At 40.3% G+C, this 7,463-nt stretch overlaps 1 protein-coding gene across 3 annotated transcripts in view; it reads right to left on the minus strand.

Moving 5' to 3' along the window:
- NRBP1 (nuclear receptor binding protein 1) overlaps positions 1 to 280 on the minus strand; it is a 22,981-nt gene extending 22,701 nt beyond the window's left edge. For 2 of the 3 annotated variants that reach the window (XM_044663713.1, XM_044663715.1), the window contains exon 1: positions 169 to 280. The gene's annotated coding sequence lies outside the window, so the exon portion shown is untranslated. Of the gene's footprint in view, positions 1 to 164 lie in introns of all 3 variants that reach the window. The other variant, XM_044663714.1, reaches the window with a different exon arrangement.
- Between the last annotated feature and the right edge of the window lie 7,183 nt (positions 281 to 7,463).

Consider the following 7,463-nt stretch of genomic DNA (forward strand, 5'->3'; position numbering starts at 1 on the left):
GGGGGGGGGAGGGCTAAGGGGGGGGCGCCGGAGGGGGGAAGGCCAAAGCCCAGGGGCCGGACACTGGGGCCGGACAGCCCGCCTGGCCCCTCTGCCCGCCCCTCCAGCTACCCTACCAGCCTCAACTCCACTCGCCCTTCTAGTTTCTACTCTGGTTCACTCACGTACGGGATTCGGTCCCCTCAGCCTCCGCTGCAGGTCCGGCTCCGGTTCTAGCTCCGGTTCCGGTTCCGGAGGCTCCGCTCGGTTGGGCTCAGCTCGACTAGGCGCAGCTCACTCACAGCGGCTCTCCACAGCTCAACCGAACTCTGGGCCCCGCCCTCCTCATACGAACCAATTGGCTAGCGGCGCTGAGTCGACGCTGGAATTCTATTGGTCTAGGAGGACGACAGTGGGAGGGGTGGAGCCCCTCCTAGCCAGTCAGTGTGAGGTGTATGCAGTTTTGTCCCACCTCCTTCCTTTTCACGTCAGAGAGGTTTCTCCCCCCTTCCTATCCCTTCCACACTCCAGTCAAAGAAGTAAGCCTTTCTGTCTGGACCGGTGGCCTGCCCCTCCCCCCCGCGCTCCGCCCCGTATGCTCCTCCCTCTCCCCGCCCCTCTCCCAGTGTCAGCTGGTCTCGGATTCCACTGCAGGAAGACTGTTTACTTCCTTTAGGGGCTAGGTGGCCCGATAGGCAGACAAAAGAAATTAGACGCAGCCAATAAGACCGCGCGATATAGGGGAAGCATTAGATTTGGAGTACGAAGTTTTTAATTCGAATCCCCTCACGGCTTCTTAACCTCTTGATACCTCAATTTCCTCACTCGTAAAATTAGGTAATTGAACCAGATAATGTCCAAGGTTCTCTTAAAGCTTTTACTCCTATGACAAGGAAGCTCTTGAGGGGTTTACTGTCTGTTTAGGAAAAGAGGAAATTTCTTCACTTTTGTATCCGTGTCATTTAACTCAGGGCTTGGTACATAGCCCCGCTTAATGTTACTTGATTAGTAAACGCAAGATAAAGACTGATAAACTGCCGGACTAATGGGAGATGCCTACAAACCAGCCTGTAATAGACAATATCTGTAAAGAAATGCGGATAAATAATACTTTTTGCATAACATAGTCAAAGCATTTTCAGGTGTATTATTTCATATTTAGAGATTTCACAATCTCAAAAAAAGAGGCAAAAAAACCCAAAACAACCTAAGGCATAGAAAGTTTACAGTAATTATTCAGGGACACAAAGCCAATTAGACAAAACCAAGACAGGGCTCAGCTAGCATGCAGGCAATGTATGTGAGCAAAGCACAGAGTACAAAAGTAAACACTTGGAGGATGAAGTGAATGGAAAAGGTATGTCTAGGAGGAACTTAACTGTCTGGAAAGAGGAAAGAAAATGTAATGGGAGAGGAATGGTATGATCAGCTCTGGCAAACAAACAATTGCCTCCTAGGATATCAGGCATGACTTTTAAAAGATGGGAGTCATTGTTAATAGTAATAATAGTTTCGGAAAAACTGATATTCTACTACTTTATACACTACAGTTTCAGTGACCAAACCCCACCATTTAAAGGGAATGTGTCTAAATCCGATCATCAAGAATTTTTTAAGTATGTGTGAAGGAGAGTACTAAGAAAGCCTTATTGCAGAAGATTTTACAGTTTTAACTGACACCTGAAGAGACCCAGGAGGCAGTAGTGAAGAGGGGAAGTATCCAGTGTAAAGGTTAAATTTAGTGGTTGGACTTTAATTATATGAAATAACGTGACTGCTGGAGTTATTATATCTCAAGTCAGAAGTTTGTTTACAAAATAGAGGGGAAACAATCAAGTAGAGAAATATGAGAGAGGTCAGAGAAAATACCTATACTAGTCCTCAGCCAGGAGGGCTGGTAGTGAGTAACAATGAGGCCTCCTCCAAGATGGAAGCTAGTCTCTTAGGAAACTAGGAAAGTAGTCAGCCCTTTTCACTGTACCCAACAAAGTAATCCAAGGAGTCAGAATCTAAGCTGATGCCACAATCCAAGCCACAGTCTTCAGTGAAGTTCCCTCAAAGACTATCTCTAGGAGACACTGTCCACTCCATGATTTCATAGCTTTTATAGTGGTTCCTGCCCCTCTTTACAGGGGCCAGTCACAGTTTCCAAATTGTCCAGCCCTGCTCAGGGGCAGTGTCTGTAGGATTGACTTGTCACCTCTAAAAGTGTTCATTCTTCTCCTAGGATTCACACATTTCTGAGTTGTCATCCAGTTTGGATTCCCATGTTACTGAGTTATTACCTAGTTAGCATCTGGGTTGCAGACTTCCACTTACTTAAGGTTAAATAGGAGTGTCTTCCTTTTGGAGGTTAAGTATGGGTGTATTGCTTTTGTTGATTAATTCAAAAGTAGGCAAAGGAGAGTTAATACTGTCTTCACAATCTAGTGAGGTACTAAGTAGGGGGTATTTATTTAAATTATTGTTAACCAAGCTTTTAACTCTAACTAAGTGAAGGGAGTAAAGGATTGCCTTTTCACAAGTGTAAATTAAGAATAGACAAAGAGAACCAAGAATTTCCTTTCACACCAGGCATGGGGGATGGTCAGGAAAATTTCATAAAAGTATAAAAAGATGTACAAAAAGATGGAGTTTCTCGTGTGAGGACCGAATTAGCCAGTATCACTAGATTATAGAATGTATGGAGAAGAATAAAATGTAAGAAGACTAAAATGGTAGGAAGGGACTAGGTTATGAAGGACTTTAAAAGCCAAGCAGAAGGTTTTATATTTGATCATGGAAGAAACTACTGGAGTTTATTATTGAGTAAGCCGGGGTGACATGGTCAGACCCCTAGCCAGGGAACAAAGAAATTAGTTTCAAGACATGATAGTTTTAGGCTGTAGAAAAGGGAAGAAAGCAACCCCTAGATTAAGCCACTAGCTAATATCAGAGGTTGGGTAGGCAATGGCAAAAGCTATACCTAGGGTGGAACAATCAGACATAAAAATGGAAATGGTGTAGAGCCCAGATCCATGAAAGTTTCTGAGGTCAAACTTGAACTCCTGACTCTAGCCCACTGCTCTATCCACTGTACCACCTAGCTACCTTGGAAAAAAAATGGTTTGTTTTTTTTTTTGGAGTAAATAGAGGCAGTTTAGTTCCCCCTCATGAAAGAGAACACTCCAATGATAGGCTAAGAAGTGCCAATTGACTAGGCAGCAAACAGGCAATATATACACAAGACTCCTCCTCCCCTCCCCTGTTAGGTCCCTGCACCAGGCTTTGACCTACAAATTAGAACACTTGTGCTTCCAACCCAGCTCAGGTGAGGCAAGGGAAGCAACTGAGCTGTTCATTACCCCTTCTGTCCTTCATCAGTCTCCCAAACCTGTTCTGGAGTCATCAACCAACAAAAAGGTAACAAACTAGCTTTTGGGAGCTAAATGATCATTCTGAGAATGGGCATAGTGAGGCCTGGTATCCTCAGGGAATATGTTCCAAGATTTACTATAGATGGCTGAAACCTCTGATATAAGAGAACACTTGCTGACCCCGTATATGTGTGCTCTCTCTTCCTGATTCTGCCCCTCAGCTGCAACTCCACCCCCCCCCCCAAAAAAAACAACAACACAACTTTAAAAGTGGAAGCAGAAGAAGTGAAGCAAGAGACTGCTATCCTAATAACTGAAATTTGGGAAGCAAAATGGGTAAGGAGGGTCATGAGATAAACTACTGGATTAATTAATGTTTAATCTGCTCACATGTCATCAATTTCTATACTTGCCCATAAACTTTACAGGATAAAAACCATATTATAACTCATATTTGTCTAGAGTTTCTTATTTTAAAAGTGCTTTCCTCACAACCCTGTGGTACTATACAGTGCAAATATTATCCCCATTACACAGATGAAAAACTAACATTTTAAAAGGTTACTTGCCTGTACTAATATAAATAACTAACAAGTTCCTAAACCCAAAACTTCTGATTACAAGTTCAGTGTTTGTTCTTTCTCAGTGTCCTCAATGATCTGTTGGAAACTGTCTAAACAAATTATGGTATATGAATGTAATGACATATTACTGGACCATAAGGAATAATGAGATTAACAGTTTCAGAAGATCCTGGGAAAACTTCTATAAAATGATGGAGAGTGAAGTAAGCAGAATTGTAACAATTTATACAATAACAATAATAATAAAATAAAATTTTTAAATAAAAACAAACAACTTTGAAAGACTTTAGAAATCTGATCAGTAGAATGACCAACAAAATCTCAGAACACTGAAAATGAAGCCCTCTACATACTTGCTGCCAGAGAAGTAATGGATTTAAAATATAGATATTGTGAGATATATATATATTTTGGACATGGTTAACTTGGTAATTTGTTTAGCTGAACTATGTGTATTTATTATCAATTCAGAGGCAGTAGTGGAAAGGAGGAATAATAAACACTTATTAAAATTAATTTAAAAAAACAATCATGGGTGGCAGCTAGGTGGCTCAGTGGATTGAGAATCAAGTCTAGAGATGAGAGATCCTGGGTTCAAACCTGACCTCAGACATTTCCTAACTGTGTGACCCTGAGTAAGTCACTTAGCTCCCATTGCCTAGCCCTTACTGTTCTTCTACCTTGGAACACAACATATAGTATTGAATCTAAGACAGAAAACAAAGGTTAAAAAAGGTAATGATTATGAAAAAATTTATCTAAGAGTTATTGCAAAACTTCAATTATTTGGCCAATTGGGACTCAGGAAAAAACTATATATCAACTCAGACACTAGCTACCTGTCCAATGAGCTCTTTTCAGCCTTCAAGAACATTTGAAGATTAATGATTTCACTGATAAGGACCAAAGTCAGAAAGAGAACCTTTTTCATAAAATAAGTAAAAATTCATATTCTCCCCAAATCCCATTAGTATATGCACTCATCTGGTTTTGCTCTCACCTTTCTGTGTCACAGGGGTAATATGTACCCTATAACTAATCATTTAGAAAGCATTAGCTACCAAATGCTGGGGAATTGGGCCTACTCACTTCACTAACCCTTGGAATCAGTGATACCAGCCCAAACAGAATATATCCATCAGAATAAGGGACATCTGAACATGTGGCCACTCAAATTGATACTAAAAGATTCAATACAAAGTAGATAAGATTAGCCTTCAGTAGGAGTGGTGAACTGCTCTTCCTCTCAAAATTCCTCCCACTCCTTGATTGAATTAGCTTCAGGACATACAAGATAACTAGTTTTCCTTAATGTTAGAAAGTTACCAATACTACTGCACATTTTTCTTAGTCCTAATATCTATAAGGATTATAGAGCATATACCTTCCCTGCCCCTCCTAATCCTTCCCTTATTGGTGACTAGTCCTTGTTTTCTCTATCCTGATAATAAGTGGGTATGGACTCTTATCAGACCCACTTATTAGACATCAAAGAAAAAGTCAGGAAGTTTTTTGTTTGTTTATTTTTTCCTTTGGGATGGCAGTTGCTGGTCTTGTGACTGGCATAAAGACTGCTCCTTTCCTTACACTGTAATGTCATCAAACAATTTTTTGTTTAGCAGTTTTCAATCCTGCCTGACTCTCCATGATCCCATTATGGGGTTTTCTTGGCAAGGATATTGTAATAGTTTGCCATTTCCTTCTCTAGCTTGTTTTACAGATGAGGAATTGAGGCAGTCACTTGCCTAGAGTCACACAACAAGTGTCTGAGGCCAGATGTAAACCCCTGAAGATGAGTCTTCCTGATTCTAAACTTGGTGCTAAATTGTGTTAATCTAGTTAACTGGCTAAAGAAATGTAAACCATAAGTAGAAATGGATGATCAATGGTTTTGAGCAGATAATGACCCACAGAACATGCTTAACTGGGATAAGTTTGTCCAGGGCACCCACATTTGAGTTGGGATATGTCCCAGATGCCATAACAGCTTGATGGAAATATTCTATTTTATGTAACTGAAAGATCCATGAAAACAGTAAGTAAGTCTGTGAAAAAAGCAAATAGCATAAAAAGATAAAAGCTCAGGCAAGACATCCTCCCCAGAACTGAGCAGAGCTCCACAAAGTCAAACATCAAAAAAGAAGAAGGAAGAATGAGCAAACAAACAAACAAAAAAAGAACCTGACCATAAAAAGTGACTATGCTGAGAGGGAAGCTCAAGACACTGACACAGAAGAAGGCAATGACTTGAAAATATCTACAAGCAAAGCCTCAAAGAAAAATGCAGATTGGGAGTAATCTCAATAACAATTCTTTTTTTTTTTTTTAACTCTTAAGTTCTGTCTTAGAATCAATACTTTATATTGGTTCCAAGGCAGAAGAATGGTAAGGGCTAGGCAATGGGGTTAAGTGACTAGCCTAGGGTCACACAGCTAGGAAGTATTTGAGGCCAGATTTAAACCCAGAACCTCTCATCTCTAGACTCATCTTTCAATTCATTAAGCCATCTAGATGTCCCCAAGAATTCTTTAAAAAGATAAAGGAGAAGCTAAAAATGGCAACAAACAAACAAATTTCAAAAACCATATAAGGGGGGGCAGCTGAGAGCCGGATCTAGAGACGGGAGGTCCCAGATTCAAATCTGACCTCAGACACTTCCCAGCTGTGTGACCCTGGGCAAGTCACTTGACCCCCATTGCCTAGCCCTTACCAATCTTCTGCCTTGGAGCCAATACCCAGTACTGACTCCAAGACAGAAGGTAAGGGTTTTAAAAAAAAATTAAAAAAAAAAAAACATATAAGAGGGGGCAACTAGGTGGCTCAGTGGATTGAAAGTCAGGCCCAGAGACTCCTAGGAGGTCCTGGGTTCAAATTTGACTTCATACACTTCCTAGTTGTGTGACCCTCTGCAAGTCACTTAATCCCCATTGCCTAACCCTTACCACTCTTCTGCCTTGGAACCAACACACAGTATTGATTTAAAAACAAGCAAACAAATAAGAGTGTTAGAAGAAAAATGGGGGTTGAGGGGGACCGAGGGAGACAGAAGAAAATTATGAAAAGAGAATTAACATTACTGAAGAAAACACCTTAAAAATTGCATTAGCTAGGTGGAAGCTAATGATTGAGTCATCAAGAAACAATAAAACAAAGTCAAAACACTAAAGAAAAATAGAATGTGAAAAATCAATTGATCAGGAAAACTGTCTGAGGAGAGATAATTTAATAATTAATAAGAATCATTGTGACAGAATACTATTGTGCTATTCAAAATGAAGAAGGGGCTGGTTTCAGAAAAGCCTGGGAAGACTGATGCAAAGTGACATAAGCAGAACCAGGAGATCAATCTATGCAGTAATAGCAACAATGTAAAGATAAGCAATTTTAAAAGACTTAGCAACTTTAATCTGCACGTTGACCCACTCTAACTCTAAAAGACTAGTGATGAAACATACTATCCACCTCCAGATTAAAAAAAAAAACAACAAAAAAAAAAACTAAGGGACTCAGAGCACAGATTAAAGCATTTTTTTTTCTCTTTCTT

Source organism: Gracilinanus agilis, chromosome 2 (assembly GCF_016433145.1).
Source record: "Gracilinanus agilis isolate LMUSP501 chromosome 2, AgileGrace, whole genome shotgun sequence".
NCBI lineage: Eukaryota > Metazoa > Chordata > Mammalia > Didelphimorphia > Didelphidae > Gracilinanus > Gracilinanus agilis.